A 22,792-nucleotide genomic window follows, 5' to 3' on the forward strand; every position below is an offset into this window, starting at 1 on the left:
ACATTCCACTTCGGGACTATGCTCTTGTCAGCTCTCCCACACTAAGCAGAACATACTTGAAAAGTTCTAGAAATAAAATCTCCAAGGCAAGCTGTGGATGCTGTAGTGAATGATGGTGTTATTCAGTAGGTTGCCTTGTTTTTACTGAGCCAGTGCCCCAATATGATGCTAGAGGGCACTGTATTGTTAAATGTTTTGGTTTTGGGATGGAACAAAGTGCACTTGTGAGTATTAAAGATCTCATAGTACTCAATGAAAAATTAGTGTTAACTTGCCAAAGATACTGGGATTAATTTGTGGAGTTACATACTATATACTATCCTAAATTCCTATGATAGTTATAACTGAATGCCGGGTTCGGTTTAATTTCCAGGTCTGAGCTTCTGTGTCATGTTACTAAAGAGCTACTGTGCTCCACTTCAGAGATGGTTGCAATTAAATGGTTAGAGAAAAGATTCTAGTATGCATGGGGTTCCTGCTATAAGTCGCCCCGGTATACATCCGTTCTGCACTAATGTCGTTCATGCTTGTAGGAACTGAAGCTTTATAAGTCCTCCCATTCCTGCTCTTAAGTTGCACCAAAAAAACCCACCCAATTTTCACAAATGGAAGTGAGAAGTGGGGAAAAAATTCCCTGCTTTAAGTTGTTTCGCTATAAGTCCAAGTTTTTTTTGAATGTATCTTGAACTTATAGAGAGGACAGCCTTTATCTAGTCAATGAAATGCTTTGGGATAAAAGATGCTTTATAACAATGTAAATTAAGACAATTCTAAAAATATCAGTTATTAACTTATTAACTAGCAATTAACTTATTTATTTATTGCTAGGCAGACAGGTATTTTATTTAAGTTTAAAACCTATGGGCTTGCATTAATGTGATTGAAAGCAAAATTGGATTCTGTGTCTTTTAAATCTGTAAAGTACATACTGCAAAATGTTTCAGCCTGGAAACCTAAAGTTAGGTACAGCTCAAATAGGAATTTCATAATGGTAGTCATCTCTGACCAATGGGAGAAATCAGAGCTGTATTAAAAGAGGTTTTTTCCTAAGTATATTTAAAACAGGAATATACACTTCAAAACAAAACATTATTTAAACATCTCCAATCCACCTGATCAATGAGTTGGTGGATTTCAATATCTGTTTCTCTCAGGCATTTCTAGAGAACCCACCATGATAGTCTCTAGTTCATTATTCATTCAGTTTAACTTGGTAGGTTTTAAGACTGAAAGAACAAAAATCTAACAAAATAAATCTTGCAAAAATTGTAAAAAGTTTGTCTTGAGTGGGGAATCAAGACCTCCACTCTCATGTATATAAGCCAGGAATATCATTGTTACAAGAACTATACATGGATGGCTACCGTATTTCCTCCTGATCCCACATTGCTACAGGTTGGACCTCCTTGGTCCGGCACCCTCTGGACCTGAGTGGTCCCGAACCACAGTTTGCCTGACCAGGAGACGTCAAAGCCCCTCTCTGAGCTGTGGGTGTCCCCAGAGCCTGGGCTTCCCTCCCCACTGCTGGCCCCATGCTGGGTCAGCTGCCTCCGGCTGGGGGACGAGGCTTCCTACTGGCTCCGCTGCCGATGGAGTTCTGGACCGGGGCTTCCCTCTGGCCACCACCGGTCCTGCTCTCACCAGGAATCCCCCCCCCCCAGCTGCTGCTGGCCCCATTCCTGCTGGGATTCCTCTCCCCACCCCCCAACCACCACTGGCCCTGCTTCCACTGGGGTTCCTGGGTGGGGATTCCCTTCATCCGCTGCTGGCTCAGCTGCTGCCTGGGTTCCCAGCTGGGACCGGGAATTCCTCCCGGCCAGCACCTGCCCCACCAGCAGGGGCTCCCCAGGGCTGGACTCCTCATACTCCGGAGGATCAGCTCCTGCCAGCCCAGCTGGGGCTCACCAGCACCCACAGAACTCCTAGCTGGCTTGTACTCCTCGTCTCCAGGGCTCTCTTGTCCAGCAACATCTACAGTCCTTCCTTCCGGATCATGGATGTTGTTGGACCAGAGTCCCAGATTTGGGAGTTTCAGCCTGTACTTGCGTACTTACCTTTACAATAGATCTAATGGGAGCAACGCTGGCCCCACTAAATTCAGTGGCAAAACTTCCATTGATTCTAATGAGTCCAGGATTCACTCAGTATGGATGGCTGGTAAGATTGTGCTGATACTAATGCTTCTTTTGCATAGCTGACATAATTTTAGCACTGGTGTCACTGGGGCTTTGTCTACACTCAGAGATAATGTCAAATTTATTCAGGTCGATTTTCTGGCACCCAATTTTGTAAAGTCACATGTCCCCACTTTGTGCAAGAATTCAATGTAGTTCGATGTAGCACGTCCCCAGTGGGGTGGCTACCATTGACTTGGAGAGCGATGAACTGTGTATAGCTATCCCACAATTCCGGCTAGTTCTCTGCATTCTGGGTTGTGCTCCCAATGAATGCTGGGACCAAAACTGTGCAGCAGGTGGTTCTGGGTACGTGTGTCATCAACGTCCCATAATGCACTCCTCTCCTCCCTCCCCGCTTACTTGAAGCAACAGCAAACAGTCTTTTCACACCCTTTTTTCCCCCTGGTTATCCATGCAGACGCTACTGTAGGGTAAGCATGGAACCCGGTCACAGCAAAGTGCTCTGGCTGTCATGTTAACCATGACTAACAAAACATGTAGATTGCATGAGCAAACTCTTTGCATGAGCAAACTCTTTGTTGTTTTTTTTAAGTTTATCCTGTACAGACTAACTTGGCTACCCCCTGAACCATATTAACCATGGCACGCTTTATGCTGGAATATATCCAGAGTGTATCAAGGGCCCGCTGAAATGAGGAAGAATCTCAGGCGGCCATAAACATACTCTTCTGTGAAGCACTTGCGCAACTGGCAAATGCCACTGGCCTTCAATTATCTTGATACACTGAAACATCAGTTTGCCGTGAGACAAACCCAGTTAGGTGGGGCTGCTTAGTTATGCAGCTATGGGATGATCAGCAATAGATGTAAAACTTTTTCCACGCGTAAGGCTACTTCCATGGAAGTTTCCAAATTGCTGTCCCCCGCCCTGACGTGCAGGAATACCAGAATAAAACCCACTTGGACAGTGGAGAAGCAAGTGGCAATAGCCCTGTAGAAGCTTGCAACACCAGACAGCTACCAGTCAGGTGGGAATCAGTTCGGAGAGGGAAAATCTACAAGAGTGGGGGCTGTTGTGAACTTGTGATCCATATAGCCAATGCAACCAATACCCATCTGCTACAGAAGGTAGTGACTCTGGGAAATGTGCAGGACGTATTGGCAACCTGGCACCTGGCCAAGGAGTACATAAACTGCAAGGGGTACTTCTCAAGGGTGCGCAGGCACTGGTGGATCACGAGTCATTTCACCGACCTCAACATAGGATGGCCAGGAAAGGTGCATGTTGCACACATCTTTAGGAACTCCTGTCTTTTCCGAAAGCTGCAAGCTTGAACTTTCTTCCAAGATGGGAAAACTAACATCGGAGGCATTGAACATCTTTGGAGACCCAGCCTACCCCTTGCTCCTGTTGCTCATGACGCCGTACATAGGTAACCTGGACCGCAGTAACGAGCAGTTCAACTACAGGCTGAGCAAGTGCAGAATGGTTGCAGAGCATGTGGCTCCGCTCCTCAGATGCCAGCACATCACTCGGAGAAGGGACAGAAGGGAAATGGAGCAATGTGGCCAGCAGCCAGGGAGCAGAGCTGCATCTCTTTGTTTCCCCTGCTGCTGCCAGTGAGTGCGGGAGGGAGGGGAGGTTGCTGGTCCCCTGTTGCAGGTGCCCAACCTGCTAATCCTCTGGGCTGCATCGCTGGGGCAGGAAGCATGAGGAAAGAGGCACAGCAGGGATGGAAAGAGGTGGGGCTTGGGGCGGGGAGAGGGGCTGTTGTCCCTGCCCTTCTCCAGTGCTGCCGAATCACATAGGTGGGTGATCACATGGCTGGTGGGCTCTTCCTCCTGCCCCCGTGTCCTTCCTAACCAGTCCGGGTATGTCTACACTACCCTCCTAGTTCGAACTAGGAGGGTAATGTATGCATACCGCACTTGCTAATGAAGCCCGGGATTTGAATTTCCCGGGCTTCATTAGCATAAGCGGGGAGCCGCCATTTTTAAATCCCCGCTGCTTCGAACCCCGTGTAGCGCGGCTACACGGGGCTCGAACTAGGTAGTTCGGACTAGGGTGCCTATTCCGAACTACCGGTACACCTCATTTCACGAGGTGTACCGGTAGTTCGGAATAGGACCCTAGTCCGAACTACCTAGTTCGAGCCCCGTGTAGCCGCGCTACACGGGGTTCGAAGCAGCGGGGATTTAAAAATGGCGGCTCCCCGCTTATGCTAATGAAGCCCGGGAAATTCAAATCCCGGGCTTCATTAGCAAGTGCGGTATGCATACATTACCCCGCTAGTTCGAACTAGCGGGGTAGTGTAGACATACCCTCCCTGCTACTTATCTGTATGTGAGAGCAGAGCCGGACTAAGGGGTGGGCGAGCCGGGCAGCTTCCCAGGGCGCCAACCGAGGGGGGGTGCCTGATGGCAGCTATAAGGGGCGCACAGCGCCCCTTATAGCTGCCATCAGGCACCACGCTCCCGGCTTCCGGTGGGCTGCAGTGGCCACCTGGGGTGGAGGCCACGTTAACCCCAGCAGTGCCCTTCCCCCCTGCGGCCGCAGGGCCCTGCACGGCCACACGCAGCCCGCCCAGGCGGCCCAGGGCTGCGCCCCAGCAGCAGTGGCTGGGCAGCGCATGCACTGTGTGCCTGCCCGTATGCCCCAGGGGGACAGACTGCCTGCCTGGGGCCCAGGGCTCCAAAATGGCTCAGGCCGGCCCTGTGTGAGAGCCCAGGCTTAGGACACTTCCCTCTCAGGATGACTGAAAGAATTGGGCATGTTTAGTTTGGAAAGAAGACCGAGAGGGGACACGATAGTAGTTTTCAGGTGTCTAAAAGGGCATCACAAGCAGGAAGGAGAAAAATTGTTCTCCTTGGCCTCTGAGGTTAGGACAAGAAGCAATGGGCTTAAACTGCAGCAAGGGAGGTTTAGGTTGGACATTAGGAAAAACTTCCTGTCAGGGTGATTAAACACTGGAATAAGTTGCCTAGGGAGGTTGTGGAATCTCCATCTCTGGAGATATTTAAGAGGAGGTTAGATAGACAACTATCAGGGATGGTCTGACAGTACTGGGTCCTGCTGTGAGGATAGGGGACTGGACTTGATGACCTCTCAAGGTCCCTTCCAGTTCTAGTATCTATGATGCTATGATTTATCATCATCTCCCATTGACTAGCTTAGGCAACTCCCCACCGCCATGCTGGCTTTTGTGGCAAACATTCTAAGGTGCCTATTCCCCCTCCATTAACTGTATAGGGGTAGGAGGCACCTGCCTCAGGTTTTGTGAATCACATTGTTTTTTCTGTGATTTTTCTAGGCACGTAAAAGTTAAGTGTTGCAATGCTCAGCATCACAACACCAAAGCCTCTTAGGAAATCTGGGCATCATGATTTCAGACTCTAAAACATCCCTTTTTAAACACCCACTGTTAGATAGGACATTACTTTATTAAATTATAGATGGAGTCTTCTTCCTGCAAGATCTGAACACACATGAACTTTGCGGCTGCTTGGAATCTGAACCCAAATCAAAATCTGAATTCCAGATAGACCCCTAATTTCAGAGTAGGCTGGAGCAAACCCTCTGATTTGACTAGTTTCAAACTCTGGGGTCTTCACAGTCCAGATCCAAATACACTGAGCTTTGAGCTTGTCTCTATTATTCCATAATATTATCATCTTTAATATTTATAAAGTACCCATCTTAAACACATCTAGGAGCCCAAGCCAACTGCATTTCAAATCAGTGAAAGTCTTTCACATGATTTCAGTGGGAGTTGGACTGAGTTGTGTTTATTAATATGAGAAACTGGGTTCCTAGCAGTTTGGGGAGGGGGAAGGGGGCTAAACCAGCATCCTTTCACCCCTTCATTAATCTGATGCTACTGTGTTAATATCAACCTTGTTTATCCCATGTGTACTTAGTGCCATCTTGTTATGAATATGAAATATGCAAATTTAGGGGATACACTTTAATAGTGAGTCCATCTGCTAGGATATTTTATTATAGAGAAGTGTGAATGCAGTTGCCATGCAATAGACTTTTACACACTGCGACCACGAGTTACAAAAACAAGGGAAAACATCTCATGCTTCTCTTATTTGTATTTCACATTCATTTTTTTTGCAGCTGATTTTAATTTTAGTTTACCTATATTTATATGTGATTTAACAGGGAATTTATTTTGCAAAAGAATTAGTTTTATGTTTTTCCTATCTTCACTAGGTCAGCTGGCTTTGTGTATCTATTTCAAAATGAAATTTGAGAGACAAAGCTCAATTTAGTCAGTACTGGATCTCTGTGTCTCTCTCTCTCTCTGACACACACACACACACACACACACACACACACACACACACACACACACACACACACACACACACACACACACACACCCTCCCTCCTAAGCAGACAAAATAGTTATTACTTTGCCATTGAGTATAAAAATAATACCTAAAATATAAGAAAAAATATGTAAACCTCAGCCCTTAGGCTCTCATTGCATCACTGAAAACCAGGAGTCCATGTACTGAAATTAAGGAAGTTAAACTAGTATAACTGAATGGCAAGTCAAACCCCAAGTAATTTATATTTACATAGGGCCTTTCATGCCAAAGAGTCCCAATGTGCTTTACAAACTATGAACCAGATCCTGAACTCTCTAACAGTAATACTTACAGCACTTATATCCCTATACCAGCCCACAAAAACATACAAAAAACCCAGATGAGGCTGAATGATTAAGTGCAGGAATAAAATTATGAGCCTGATTCTGCACCCGTGATTTACACAAGTAGACCCAATGATTTGTAAGGATTCCACAATCCATGGCTACTGTTCATCCTTTCTCATTTGCAACAGTTAACTCCACTTGGTTGTCGCCTTCCATCTGAAGTTGTTGCTTTCCATTTGAAGTTTGTAGTAGAGAGAAGTAACAGTTGTTTCTGAAATCCACCAGACAAGTGAAATACATTGCACCTCTTAACCAGTAATACAGGAAAGTTAAATTAGCCAATCCCATAGACACACCCTCAGTATGTCTACACTACAAAGTTAATTCAAACTAACAGGCGTTAGTTCGAATTAACTTTGATAGGCGCTACACATACAAACCGCTAGTTCGAACGTAATTCTAACTAGCAGAGCGCTTAATTCGAACTAGGTAAACCTCATTCTACGAGGACTAATGCCTAGTTCGAATTAAATAGTTCGAATTAAGGGCTGTGTAGCCACTTAATTCGAACTAGTGGGAGGCTAGCCCTTCCCAGCTTGCCCTGGTGGCCACTCTGGGCACCACCAGGGAAACTTGTCTGCCCCCCTCCCGGCCCCGGAGCCCTTAAAGGGGCACGGGCTGGCTACGGTGCCCGTGCCAGGTGCAAGCCTGCCAGCACCCAGCCAGCAGACCCTACACCTGGCATGGCACGAGCCAGCCACCCGCTGCCACCCAGCCCTCCGCCTCTTCCCGGGACCAGGCTAGTGGCTCCCAGGAGCCTGCCCGGGGCCGCAAGAGGCGGGCGCCCACCTGGTCCAGTGTGGACATCGTGGACCTCATCCACGTCCTCCGCACTAGGCACAGGAAAGTGGCCATCTAGGGCAGGATAGCTGCCAGCCTGGCCACCCAGGAGCAGGTTTGCATGAAAATCAAGGTGGTCCAGTGAGACCCCCGACCCTGAGCCCTGAGCTTAGAACATAAAAACATAAGAATGGCCGTACTGGGTCAGAACAAAGGTCCATCTAGCCCAGTAGCCTGTCTGCTAACTGCGGCCAACAGTAGGTACCCTGCAGGGGATGGACCGAAGACAATGACCAAGCCATTTGTCTCGTGCCATCCATCTCCAGCCTTCCACAAACAGAGGCCAGGGACACCATTTCTACCCCTTGGCTAATACCACTCTATGAACCCAACCTCCATGGATTTATTTAACTTCTCTTTAAACTCTGTTCTAGTTCTAGCCTTCACAGCCTCCTGCAGCAAGGAGTTCCACAGGTTGACTATTTGCTTTGTGAAGAAGAATTTTTTGTTATTAGTTTGAAGCCTGCTACCCATTAATTTCATTTGGTGTCCTCTAGTCCTTCTATTATGGGAACTAATGAAGAACTTTTCTTTATTCACCCTCTCCACACTACTCATGATTCTATGTACCTCTATCATATCCCCCCTCAGTCTCCTCTTTTCTAAGCTGAAAAGTCCCAGTCTCTTTAGCCTCTCTTCATATGGGACCTGTTCCAAAACCCTGATCATTTTAGTTGCCCTCCCCTCTCCCAGCCTCTCTCTTCCCCTCTCCCACCTCCTTTTCCCAGTCTCCCCAGAGGTTAATGCCCCCCCACCCCGAGTTTTGTTTAATAAAGAGAGTTTCTATTTTTGAACACACGTCTTTTATTTTGTACATCAGGAAGGGGGGCTAAGGAGGGGTAAGTGAGGGAAGAATGGGGTACGAGCCTCCAATGGGGAGGACTGGGGTGGCTCTATGGGCTCCTCGGGGTGGAAGCTCTCCTGCAGCCCCCCAATTGACACACACCCCCCCGGATGGCAGCCTGCAGCAAGTGCAGCCGGGCTGATGGCCGAGTGCTGTGATGTGCCGAGTGTGGGCATTCAGGGCACTCCAAGCCAGAACTGCTTTGCTGTCCCTCATCGAGGTAGACAAGCGAGTGGGGAACCCCTGAGAACTGTCTGTCCAGGGTGGGGGTCGGGTCCCTTTAAGCACAGCCCTTGGCTAGCCTGAGACAGCAGCTCCATGCTCTAAATCCTAATCTGATGCCCTGCCGGCACTGCTTCTGGCCATCCTTAACCTCGGTTCAGGGTCCACTCAATGTGGATATGCTAGTTTGAATTAGCAAAATGCTAATTCGAACTAGTTTTTAGGTCTAGATGCACTAGTTCAAATTACCTTAGTTCGAATTAACTAATTCGAATTAAGTTAGTTCGAATTAGCGCTGTAGTGTAGACATACCCCAACACACTAACCTAGTGAAGATAGGAAAAACATAGGACTAATTCTTTCACAAAATATATTCCCTGTTAAATCACAAATAGGTATTTTACAGAGTGTGCTAAGTAAAATATAAACATAAAAGAAACTTATATTTTGGCCATATAATACTTGATAACTTGGGTCTGAAATGATCGTGAGCTTATCTAAAGACACCAGATAATAATGTATTAAGCTCTCTTCCTCTCTCTAGGTATAGACACTTACACATGTACAGCCGCTTCCCGAGTTATGAACAAGTTACGGACCAACACTTGTTGGTTGTGCTGTTTGTAAGCGTGGATCGCCGTTTGTAACTCGGATCTGCATTTACGACCACTTTGGTTGTAAGTGGAGTTGGTCGTAACTCGGGGAGCGGCTGTACACATATAAGGTCTCATCTTTGAGTACGAAACTCAACTTGTCTCAACTGTAAGTATAGATTCCTGGCCCTTGATGCATTCTATAATTAACTTTCATTATACAGGTTGAACCTCTCTAGTCCAGCACTCTTTGGTCCCATAACATCCATGATCCAGCATGATTTTAGTTAGTTGGATGTCCACTTATCGGTGTGGCCAAGTTTCCCATGGTTTTCAGCCACCATCTTGGCTCTTAGTGTTTTTTACTTTTTGTGAGGGGGTGGAGTAGGCCTGATGCCCCCTGCTGGGGGCTGTAGGCCTTACCACACCCCACCCCAGGTAGAAGAGCAGAAAAGAGGTCCTCCAAGTAGACTGGAGTGGCTTCTCCGGCACTCAATCAGAGTCCAGCAAGCTGATATAAAAGAAGTTGCTGGGCCAAAGCCTGGCAGTTCCTTGCTGGAGTTTGACCCAGGCAGACCTAAGGTCTGACTGGGGGAATAGCAGCACTTCAGACCAGGTCAGATCTCAGGTCCAGAGGCTAGGGTTACCAAGTAGCTTCAGAAAAAATACCGGACACTCTTGATCGGGGGGTGGAAGGGAGGGACCAGCCAGGAGGGGAGCGGGGCTGGCCGAGAGAGATCAGGGGTGGGGTCGGCGGAGCGGGGCCAGCCAGGGGAGATTGGGAGGAGGAGAACCAGCCGGCAGGAAGCAGGGCTGGCTGAGAGGAGGTCAGGGGGAGCGGGGCTGGTCAGGAGGGATCAGGGGGAGCGGGGCTGGCCGGGGAGGGAAGCGGGGGGAGGAGGAAAGAATTGGCTGACGGGGAGCAGGACTGACCAAGGCACATGCAGATCCCAGGGCGCTGCCTGTCCCACGCACAGTCCCGGCGAAGTACGAGCAAGTCCAGTTACCACTCCACAATGTGCTTGAATAGCGCTCAGGAGCATGGACAGGGCTTCTCCCCCCAAGGTGTCACTCCTATCTCAGATGCAACCAGAGGCTCCCAGCACCAATCGCGCCCCGCCTCCCAGCCATTCCAACCTCCACCTGCCCCGCCCGCCAAGCTTCCATCGGGTGCCCAGCCGGAAAACCAGAAAATACTGGACATTGCACGTGTCTGATATTTTCTGAATTTTTTACCGGACCGAGGGCCAAAAAACCGGACTGTCCAGTTGAATACTGGACACCTGACAACATAAGAACATAACCCTACCAGTTGCTGAAGACTAGCCAGTAACTGACAGTGACACCTTGCAGAACCATGGACAGAGTCCAGGGAGAACTTGACTGCAAAGACCCAAGATAAAGGGCTGGACAGAGCAGCTTCCTGGGGAAGTGGCTCAGGGAATGAGAAAGCAACAGATTCCATTGATACTCAGCAGGCAACTGCTACTTACATAGTCCCTGGGCTGGGACCCAGAAGAGTGGGGAAGCTTAGGCAGTCCCCACAGCAGCCACAAGAGGGGGGTAAGAAAAAGCTTGGTCCCAGACAACTGACCAGAAGGACTTATGGGACACTTCCACTCCCAGAGAACAGCTGAGCAGAGAAGGTGCAGACACACTCCTGGCTACCAAAGGGTGCTCATGAGAGGGGATCCCCTTTATTTAGCTCTGATTGACCCCTAAATGTCTTCTAAGACCCCAGCAAGCAGTGGAAGTGTTGGTAATGCTGCTAGACAATATTGACTTCCTGTGGTTCGGCAAATGTTCTGGTTTGGCACCGGTCAGGTCCCGAGAGTGCCAGACTAGACATTCAACCTTGACCAGCTAAAATGGACTCTTTCTTTCATGTCTGGCCAAGGCATTTTGACCTTTATTTGGACATTATTGCCAATATGATGGACATTATTGCCATGATTGGTGACAGAACTGGGCATAATATTGACTAGCTTATTCAACCAGGATTTACCTAAAGGGAGAGTGGAGTGTTGGAATTGGTTATCTATGTATTTATTAAGCTCCAATGATGTGAGTGCAATATTTGCATAACTGGGTCAATTATTTAGCAATCAGCATGTGCAGCTGAACAGATCACCTGCTCAGTAAAACATAAATATGTTTATTCCAGTGTAAAGAGGAGAGAGAAAAAGTACAACTCAACCTTCTAAAGCTAGCTGATCCTGCATTTTCCATATCAAATTGTCAGCATTTATTCAATTACTTCACTCATTATAAGTGTGTTCTTCAACCACTAACCTAAAAACCCTTGCTGCTGTCAACTCCATTAGAGCTGACATGCACCTGGATGCATACACTGTGGGTTAAAAAGAATCTATGGAAAACTTCTAGTCTAAGACTAAGATTGCAGCCTCTTGATTTCCAGGGCCAAGAGTGGCTGGAAGTATAGCAAAGGAAATGCAAACAGCCCTGAGGTACGAGAGGAGATACGGGAGGAGGTATCTCACATCACGCAGCAGTGAGCCCTAGGAGGATAAAGGAGCAGTACCGATGGGTTCCAAAGGAAATGCCTTCCAGTTCTTAGCCAAAAGGATGGTTGACACTAGAAGCCTCAGTGGGGAGAAGACTGGCTGGGAAGTGTTTTAAAATGTGTATGGAGATGGTGGGGGGTGGAGAGAGTAGGGAATAGAGGAATCTTCAGGGCTACATCAAGGATGCATAGAAGCCCCTGGAGCAAGATACGCTCTCAAACAAATGCCTCCATTTAAATAATAAGCTGAAAGGCAAATTTCCCTTTCTGATGGGTTGTTAATTATAGATTCCTCCTCTAAAAGCTCCTCCTGCTTTCCCTTACCTCTTCCCCCAGAGCTGGAGATCAGGGAACTGCTCCCTTTCTAAAAATCAAATAAATCTTAAATGCTTCCTGAGCCCCATCACTTGCCTATACTGTGATTTGATATATGAAACAAAACACAAGGGACCAAAAGTGACTTATTTTCCTGGTGTCAAGGGGAAGCCCTTCCCATCACTGAGCTGAACTGTTCTAAGTTAATGTGTGTTAGTGTGCGAGTAATGTTTTGGTCAACGTTTTTCAGAGAAGACAGTGCAGAAAACGTCTTTTAAAAACTTATGATGCTTCTTTCCCTGAAAGAATCTGGAATGGTTAAGGGATTTTATTTGCACAAGCATTTGAAAAGCAGTATTGCCCTAACAGAACAACTTCATGTTTCCCCGCACAACAATCTTACACAGCCTAAAATGCTTTGCATCCCAGTCTCCTTGATTTGTCTTAAGTTCTTGAGTGCTGAAAATCCCTCTTCCCCTCCCACAGCTGTCCCTTTGGCAGGAAATAGACAGCATCTTCCCTCTAGAGAGCACACTCACTGCTCCTTGTATTTAATCAGTGAGGTAGCATTCACTAAGGGCCCATGTAAAGCTCTCTGAGATGCAGAAACACCAGATCCTCAATTACACACATCCAGTGGCTGGGAATACCCCCGCTAAGAGGCGTGGCTGTATAATAACTGTTATTGCAGCACTGCAGTCTCCACATTAGGGAGGTGGGATAGATTTCTCCATGTGCCAAAGCCACTCAAAGCTTAGTTCCTCAGACTCTGTGCAGGATTTCAGAGTTTCAGCCTGAATGCAAAAAACCCCATGCTTCTCCATGTTTCAAAATATACCAATTTTATTTTCATATGAAGGGCAAATAGCTGGCAAATGTGAACTTACACAGTCTCAAAATGTAGGATTTCTTTTCATAGTTAGCCTAATAAAAGTATAAGGAGGGACTACAATGGGTGGAATAGCAAAAAAGGTCAAATGCTACCTGAATGAAGTCAATAGAGCTTTGCAATTGGCTTTAAGGGGACATAGATTCAGACCCAAAGTGCAGATTTTCACTTCAGGATACCTCACTTAAGTGAAAATAACTTCAGTGGTTTATTCCTCACAAAACTGTCCTGAAGCCTGGAATAAAGCACAATCTCTACTCTGGAGAAAGCCAGGACTAAAATGGCAAGAATATTGCACATTGTGATTAAGGTATGTTAGCTGAACTGCATTTGAAACCCAGCACATGGGGGGGTCTCATGCTAGCCCTGGCTCAGGTCACTGTCATTAGCCTCACACTTTCATGAGAGCTAAATTCACCCAGTAAGATGTCATAGAAATGTATATTTCTATAAAATAGGTTTTCACCATGCTTACCCAACTTTTAGAAAGCATGCTGAGATCCTTGGCTATAATGTGCTAGATATGAACTATAAATGCAGAATGTTACTTCCAGACTATATAGGTCTTTGTATTCTCCAAAGAAACATCCTTTTAAAGTGCAATTATTAACATGTCAGTAATCTTGGATAGCTTTCAGGGCTAAATTCATCTCTGGTGTTATTGAAGTCAGAGAGATTGTATCTGCTCACACCTGCTCAGAATGTAGCCCTTTATATGCACATAATGTTTAACTATTACGTACTGCAAACTATTCTCTATTATTTTAGGTCATTGAATAAAGAACTGGGTAAACACCTTGTCTCTACTTTTTTCACCCTGTTCAGCCTGTCAAAACTAGGGATGTAATAGTGTAGTTGCTTAACCGATTAACCCCATGTTTCTCAAACTGTGGGTCTCGACCCCCTGGGGGTTCATGAGCAACTTAGAGGGGGGTTGCGGTATCACAAAGTTTGAGAACCTCTGGATTAACCGATAAGCCAAAGCCTATAGGTTAATGCTATAGACTACATGCATCCCCCCTCCCTCCCCCCGCAGCCGCCCCACTTTCCAGTAAATTTTTTAGCAGGCTGGCCAGTAGTCCAGCACAATCCTGGCTCATGCTGGGTCCAGGACCTACCCCACTGCTGCTTTGCATTAAAAGTGTATTAGAGCCATGCGGGTAGGCAACCCAGTTAAGTTCCAGCTCGTGCTGGATCCAGGAGCTCAGCCCCTCTTCTAGACAGGGGCTACTGCCACCCTGCGCTGCTGCCTCTGTATCAGAGGCATCAGCAGGGGGTGACAGGCAGGGGGCTGGTCCATGAGAGGAGCTGGTTTTTAAACTGTCTCCCCTTGTGGACCAGCTCCCGTTTGGCACCCCATGCTGCAGCCTCTGACACAGAGGCAGCAGTGAAAGGTGGCAGAAGCCCCTGTCCAGGGGAAGGGCTGAGCTCCTGGACCCAGCACGAGTCAGAACTGAACTGGGTTGCCTAAATTCATGCTGCTGCCTCTGATACAGAGGCAGCAGCATGGAGTGGCAGGGGGCTGCTTGGGAGTGGGGCTGGAGCACACTGGCTTCCAACCCCACCCCCGGGGACTACAGAATAGTTGACTAACCAATAAGAATTCATGAGATTAATCAACTGTTCAATAGTTGATATTTAACATCCCTCCAGTCAGCCATTTGAATGTGCAGAATCAAATGTAGTTCTGGTGTAAGCCAGTGCAATTCTGCTCAAGCCAATGGAGTTGTGTCTGCTTACACTTTGGCCCCCTACATTCTGTAGACTAATCCTTTCTAGAGCAAAAACTGATTTAAATATTAAAGGCCTTATTCTTCAACCTTACTTCCACTGTAGTAATCTCATATCAAGAGCAGTCCCGTTGATTTTCAGTTGTGGACTGCTTGTATAGTAAGACACTACTCAGTCTGCGTAAGCATGGCATAATTGGACCATGCAAGAAAACTGCACCTACTTTATTCAGCAAGCAGGAAATAATTCCCAATATTCTTGATAAAACAATTAACAATAAAATACACCAGAATGTATTTTTAAAAGAATATAAGTTTTAAAAAAGTTAAGTATTGTTTAATCACTTTTTTGTTTGTTTGTTTTTTTCTGGGTTGTAAAACTAGAATTGCAACCATCTGGCGACTGGCTTCCCCTTTCTGTTAGTTCACAAATAATTTCTCTTTTCATCAAAACAAAGTTCAGAAACTGTAATTCAAACCGTTATATTCAAATATTTCTGATTATTCTTGAATAGAAACAATGTAGTCCCATTCCTGTCTATTACTGCGTAGTTGTGTTTCCTTTGCCAAATCACTTCTCTGTGCCCTATTTTGTCATCTGTAAAATGAGAATTGCAATACTGTGCTGCCTCTATGGGGAGTTGTGATGTTTAGTTAATGTTTGAAAAATGCTTTGCGATAGCACATTTTACCTATGTGTATTTAAATATTATGTCTAGCTTTGGAACATTGTAGGGCTGACCAACATGTTGTCCTTAAATGCAGGGCAGTTTAGAAGTGTGACTTCTCTTGTAAGTGTTTTAGTTTTCAGTTGAAACCTAATGATGCATACATAACACTTAACTCTGATAAATAGCACACCACTCGGTCCTTGCCTTTGCTATTAGAGAGAAAGAAAATAAAATACCAACTCATTTTTATCGTCTGACTATACCATAAAATTGAATAAAGTAGTAATAGGTAAGACACAGGGAATTTCCAGAGGATTAATGGCCAGGGGGAGGAGCTGATGGTACATAGTGAAGCCTAGGGACATTAGCCAATCATGAATCCCCAGGCAATCTTTTGTATCAAAGTAATATTACTAGTATGAAATAAACCTTACAATGAAAATGGCAAATGAAGAATATTAATCTGGAGGGATGGAGGTGGAACCAGATTTCTCCCACCCCAACCCCACTAAATGGCACCCAGATCCAAAGTCAGGGGGTCATGCAGGTAAACTCTTTATATCTTGTGCTAGGCTAGGGATGTTAGAATTTATCGGTTAATGGTATCGGTTAAACTCAGCTGCCTCCCAGGGAGGCAGTTTCGGTGCAGCAGAGCAGCCAAGTCTCCTTCCTGGGAACTGTGCTGCCAGGGGCTGCCACTCCTGGGGAGGTTCCAGGCAGCCCTGCTCCTGGGGAAGTTTCGCTGTGGGCTCTGCAGTATAAAGCTAAGCTAAGCTTTATACTGCAGAGCCCACAGTGCATGTAACCATGTAACTGCTAAGATTTCAGTGGCTACACTGTTACCTTTTTAAACAATTGTTAACATTAGGGCTGTCAAGCGGTTAAAAAATTTAATAGTGATTAATCACATGATTTAAAAAATGAATCACAATTAATCCTGTGATTAATTGCACTGTTAAACAATAATAAGACTCCAGCTGATGCTGGGCTCCACGCTGTGCTGCCCCTTGGAAGCACCCAGGATCAGTTGTGTGGCGCTGTCCCTTTGAAACGCCACCATGGCAGCATTTCAAAGATGCAGTGCTGGGGTCAGCTGGAGTCCCCAGCTGGAGTCTCTGCGTTGTGCTGCCCCTTTAAAATGCCAACTTGGCATTTCAAAGGCGCAGCACCACACAGCTGATCCCGGGCTCCTCTCACGCTGCCCCGTTGAAACGCTGCACCGGCATTTCAAAGAGGGCAGCACCACGGAAACATCTGCAATTAATGCGCGTTTAAAAAATTTAACATGTTCATTCTGCCCTGCATTAATCACAGGCATTAACATGCATTAATTGACAGCCCTAGTTAACATCCCTAATGCTAGCACATAATTTGGACCACAAACTGGCCCTGAGCCATTGTTTTTCTATTTCCTCTTTCCCTGGGGTAGTTCTAAATAACATCCACCCAGTTTCAAGACACAATGATCACTTTGCATGTATTTATAGAATTTCTAGATGGGGAAGCTGTAATCAAGAGATCAGAGCAGTGGACCAAGGCAAATGGTATGATCTAATATAGTAAATGACAATGAAAAGCACGGAAACATATATGGGATGGATAATACATTTTCTGGCTAGGAAGTTATTGAAGGTTTGTTTATGTAAGGAGGGTCTGAATCAATGCTTCTATTGCAGCCAGCTGGAATTGGAAAGGAATCCTGGGTGTGATATGTCCACTAAATTTGCTTAGACCTGCTAGGTATTCAACGGCTGTTTTGTAAATACAGTTCATGCTGGAATGCGACAGAAATCCTGGGTGTGGTTATGTAAATACACTTCATTCAGCTTGCTTAGGCCTGCTTGATACTCAACTATTAGATGGTATTTTGCCCATTGTAATGAACTTAGCTGTTGTGGGGAGACACAAACCATGTTAACAGTAATGCAGTCATTGTAAGATATGACCACCAATGCTTGCAGATTATTGTGATTATGCAGTTGTTGCACAATGCAGAAAAGTCAGACTGTTTTCAGCTCAGTTAAAAGGAGAGACCTTGTCAATGTAAATACACTTGGATGGACATAGGCTGCTCTTTCAGACCCCTATAGATGAAGCTGGGGAGGGGGCCAGCAGGCTGCATGTCCTCCATGTGTGAGCCATAAGACTGGTCCAACCTGTTTCTCCCCACTGTTGCAATGACAGAGTTAAAGAGAGGCTCCATAAGGGGTCTCTTTCATATGTAAATGTTCTCCAGTGGATGCTGGATTCTCTTGCGGCTGGACAGTGCTTTGGGCCAAGAGCTGAAATCACTAGGCTTGGCCCAGAGCCAAATCCATCACAAGCTAGTGGAAGATACTGCAGGGAGGGGCAATAAATGGCCAGCTGAGTGGAGCCCAAGAGCAGCGAGCAAGTGGATGGCGAATGACCAGCAGAGTGGGTGAGATGCCTTCTACCTTCCCTCCCCTCAACTCAGGAGGGGAGGTAAACTCTGCAGATGCACCTCCAAATGCTGGTCTGCCCTGACCCAGGGCAGCGACTGAGTGGGGTGCAGAGAAGGATTGGGCATGTGAAGGGAACATCTACTTTGCTGGACTTGAGAACCAAAGAGGAAAAGGACACTACCCAACCTACTTGAGCTAGGACGTTTACTGTGGTTTTGGTTGTGAACTCTGTTCGGGGTGTTTTTCCAAATTAATACCATATTACTTCCCACCCCTTTTATTAAAGGTTTATTTCCTACACTCAGACTCTGCTTGCGAGTGGGGAAACATTGCCTCCCAGAGGTGACCAGGGGTATTGTGTGAATTTCCCAGGCTACTGGGTGGGGCCTTAAGTCAGTTCCGTGTTGGATGGATGGAGAGGAATCCCCGGGAGATATTGAACCTGGCCTTGCTGCTACGGGTGCTATGGAGCGGAAGGATTACATTTAGAAAGAGGCATATTTATTTTGGTGTGGGCAGATTTTTTTCCCCATCAATCCCTCCTCTCTGTTTTTGGATCTACCAAGAATGTGCCACTCTCTTTGGATCCTCTCTGCCTCTTTATGTTTAGGCATGATCCCTCCTTTCAGACTCCTATCTATATGCAAGCAGCCCTGATGGAACCTGATGAAGAGTGGAGCTTAGCACCATCACCTGCTCTTGAGCTAAGCACCCTAAATCCATTGCAGGGGGCTGCATATTCCTCTCCCCAGCTTCTCTTAGTTACAAGCCAGAGTGGCTCTCAACAGCTCCAGCTCCTGGTGCTGGGAAGGTGTTATCACACTTTACAGATTTCCATGATGATCCCTAGTCTTGTGTAAGAAAGTCTGATTTAGTTAAATCCAAATGCACAGCCCACCACTACCACGGCATCTCTTCAACAAACTGAGGAGCCCCTGCTTGGGTCCTCCCCCTTCAGGCCAGCTCCCCGCTCCGCCACCACACCCCCACACCCCGGAGCCTTCTTTGCACCGCCACTTCAGAGGGGAGGAGAAACATCCCAAGATTTGCGGGTGCTAAGCCCACCGCCCGCACAGCTGCATCGCAGAGGGCTGCCCACCGGGGTCCTCTTTCCAGCCAGAGCCCGTCACACGAAAGCAGAGCCAGGACACACACACACGCCGCCCCACTTAGGAAGTGGGGCGCGCCCCATTCTCCAGCCGCTTTGCTACCTGCTGAGAAACTTACCCCCACGAGGAGACCCGCTCGTCTTCCTGCAACATTGCAACCCAACCCCCTGCAGATCCCGTCGCTCCAGGGCTGCACATTAATCACACGGGGGGGGGGGGTGCACGGGGCGGGGAGGGGTCGGTCCCGGGGGGCTGGGCAGCAGCTGCTTTGTCTGCACGCTCCGAGCGCCCCAGCGCGTGGTGCTGAAAGCTGCGGACGCTTGGCAGCCCCCTCCCCCCGCCTTTTTTTTTTCTTGGCCTCTCGCCCCCCCCCCGCTGCATTTCCTTCCCTGCCCCTTTAAGAAGCACATTGCTCGCTGGTGGGATGGCGAGTGGTAAAGCTCCACAGAGGAAGTTACGCAGCCGGGATCAGGCTCGGAGATAAAAGCCGGGACTGTGATTGAAAGTGATGGCAAAAGGATTTTAGCCTCAGCGCTCAGTATTAACTTGGGGAGGGAGCCGGGCGGTTTCATAAAGCTCCTGCCATCTGCCCTTGAGCTGGGGGAATGGGGTCGCGCGGGCTGCGAAGCGGGGCGCCCAGCCAGGGGGGCTGATGAGAATTTGCATTGGGATTGATTTTATTGGGGGGGGGGGATTGAAGGGGTGAGAAAAAGTTAACTTCGTGAGCCCTGCTCTGCGCTGGGCGCCCCCCCCCGGCACACGGGGGCGAGGGGGGTGAAATTCTGCAGCGTCCCCCCCTCCCCACCCCAGCCCCTCGCCTGCTGCCCAGCCGCCCGCGCGGCAAAGCCCCGGGACGCTCCCCGGGCAGGCGGGTCCTTACCGCCCCCGCCAGAGGGTTCGCGGGTGGGAGGGGGGGAGCCTTCCCCACCCAGCCGGGAGGAGAGCGAGCGTGTGCATCTGCCGACTGGCACGGAGGTCCGGCGGAGCCCTCTGTCGCTGCACCGCCTGCAGGAGCGCCGAGCGCCGGTAAGGGGTCCCTGGGCGTGGGTCCGCGGGTCCGCCAAGGGGTGGGGATCGGGAGGTGGGGAAGGGGCCCCCCATATCACTGAGCAGGGAGCTGCTCACCCCCCCCCCCCCATTGGCTTGTCAACAGCAGGAGGCTGGTAGGAAGGCGGCCTCTGAGGCTGGCAAAAGCAGCCACCTCTCTTGGCATGAGGCAAAAGTTAGTTAGCGAGATGCCCTTCCCGTGTCTTTAATTAAAAAATGGGATCTGGATGGACACGGTTCTGTTCAGGGGATGCTCTGTTCCCAGCCCCTGGCTCCCACCTCGGCTTTCTCGGGGAGGGAGGGTCTGGGCAAACGAACAGCCCAGGAGTTTTTAAGAGGTGGGAAGTTACAGTGTGGATACTTCAGTCTTTTCCATCCAACTTCTCTGTCCTCCTTGCCCATCCCCTCCCCCTCTGAACTGTACCTTGACTAGCTGCTTTGCAAGCTCATATTTAAAAAGAAATGCGAATAGAGCTCTGATTTGTTTTCTGTCTTTATCCAAAGTACCAGGAAAGAAACAAAACCTCTCTTAGATTTCACCCTGCAGGTCTCTTCTTGGTTTTAAGAGAATAAAGTGCACCTATTCAATAATTTGTTTGCCTGCATGTTTAGGTAGCTGTTAAAGGGTTTACTCTGCTCTGCTTATTGTAAAGAGATGATACATAGACTTTTGTGATTAGGGGAGGCTTTCCAAAACTATAGAAACACACAAATCCCAAGTGCAATATTATCTGGACAGATATTTTTTTTAAAGCCTTGCATTGTTATCGATCACACCCAACTTTCTGCAGGATAACGATTATGAAATTAACCAGTATCTTGAGTTCTCTGTACCTGCAATATTTTACTAACTGACAGAGATATAAAGTAGAGACTAACAACAAAGTCAAAACGAAAACAAATTGTTTGGATATTTTTCCCTCCTCCTTCTGTCTCTAAAGTTAGTTGTAAGGCCCTTGCAAAGTACATTCTCAATTATTTCTGAAGCAATCCATCTGTCTTGTGCCAAGGAACTGGTGTTCTCCACAATTAAACTTTTTTTTAGAGTTTCAGAATAAGTGATGCAAAGCTAGAGATCATCATATTACACTGACATCTAATTTCCTGTTTTGCCTACTTTCTAACATTAGTCCTTGAATGAGCTCAAAGTCCTTATGTAAAAGAAACCTTACAAGGAGTAAGAAAGGAAAGAAAAGAAAAGCAGCATCAATTTATGTGGAACCACAAATGCATTAAGGATAGCAGCTAAATGTGAGTGAGATTTGCAATCTTACTATTGGGAATATGGTTCTCCTCTGAGCTTTGCAACATCATGTGCCTGCCATATTACATGCTGGGGGTATATTTTCTAACTTTGCTTTTTAGGGTGATTTCAAAGGGTGAATTTCATCACCCTGAAAAAGAGAAAGGGGATTTGAAAATCTCCTTGAACACAGTGTTTGTCAGTCCTTCTGATTTTTATAGTTTGAGGCAACACTTCTGGAAAGAAAATTGAGAACTTCATCAAGTTTACTTTCTGTACTTAATTCCAGAGCAATGTTTTATAACTCATAGTGTTGTCCCTTTATTTCAACAAGGGGTTGATCCAATAAAAAAAGGAAAGAGCTAAGTCCAGATACCCAGATAAAATCTAATTTTGTGTTTTTAATACTCTAGCTATCAGTCCCTTGTGACTGCTGAATACTCTTAAAGGAAAATAAAGAGCATTGATTCTATTTGTTCCCATGAACTACACTTTCTTAATAATATCAGGTGAAAATGTATTTTCTAAGGACAAAACCAAACCGATCAGGGTGAAACCTTTATTGTCAAAAAAAAAATTCCCTCTCTATTTGCTTTATGCCATATTATTTCAGAGCTATACTGTGGATTATTTCTTCTAAACATCTGTAATGTTAAAATGTTTACACTATAACAAGGAGACAATATGCCTGTTCAAATACTTGTAAATAAATTCTCAGGCAGATTTTTATTTCTTTGGGAATCTGTGACATTTAGAAAATATAACCTAACAAAACAACTAATAGATATTATAGATTCTTTCCTCCTTAAGCTTCTCCCTCTGTCAGCCAGGCTAGTGCAAAATACATTATTTGTTAGGTTATGAAAATACTTTCTTAAAAGATAACAGTTTGGCATGGCCATCAACAGAAAATTATTTTACTTGGTTTGTGTGTTCTACTTAAATCTCTGCTTCTCTGTGATGCTGTTTAACAGTTGGCAGTGACCAATTTGATGCAATAATTAGGCACTGATTTTTATAATCAGAAATATAGCTCTGATGTCAGTAGGACTTATAGACACTTCTGTGTCACATTGTTTTATTATTTGCATTCATAATGTAAAAATAGCAACAAGACTATTCCTTTCTGGGGGAGTTTATTTAGGGCCAATGAAGCTATAACAGGCTCTCCTTTGAACAGCTAGAGATGGAGCATGAAAGATGGGTTTTCTCTTCTGCATTCATTCATCTCAATCAGAAATCGTTCAGCCAAAAAAAGGGGTGTAGAGGGAGATGTTAACATAGATGTATGAATCCCCCTAACATGGATCGATGAATCTGTAACCTAGAGTTTCACATAGTAACCAAGGTTTATTATAAAGCAAATACTGAATACACTATGTAAACAAAGTCATCTTTAAATTGGGAGCAGGGGAGGAATTGTAGACTCAGGTGGAAAGAGAATTAGTCATTGTTCAAGTTTTCTGAAAACACATTT

At 46.5% G+C, this 22,792-nt stretch overlaps 1 protein-coding gene across 6 annotated transcripts in view; it reads left to right on the top strand.

The window, feature by feature from the left end:
• Positions 1–19,456: 19,456 nt before the first annotated feature.
• Positions 19,457–22,792, top strand: part of NTNG2 (netrin G2) — a 91,447-nt gene continuing 88,111 nt past the window's right edge. For 2 of the 6 annotated variants that reach the window (XM_075906039.1, XM_075906040.1), the window contains exons 1-2: positions 19,458–20,051; positions 21,203–21,323. The gene's annotated coding sequence lies outside the window, so the exon portion shown is untranslated. Of the gene's footprint in view, positions 20,052–21,202; positions 21,324–22,792 lie in introns of all 6 variants that reach the window. The other 4 variants (XM_075906036.1, XM_075906041.1, XM_075906042.1 and 1 more) reach the window with 4 other exon arrangements.

This window comes from Pelodiscus sinensis, chromosome 22 (genome assembly GCF_049634645.1).
Source record: "Pelodiscus sinensis isolate JC-2024 chromosome 22, ASM4963464v1, whole genome shotgun sequence".
In the NCBI taxonomy this organism is placed as follows: domain Eukaryota; kingdom Metazoa; phylum Chordata; order Testudines; family Trionychidae; genus Pelodiscus; species Pelodiscus sinensis.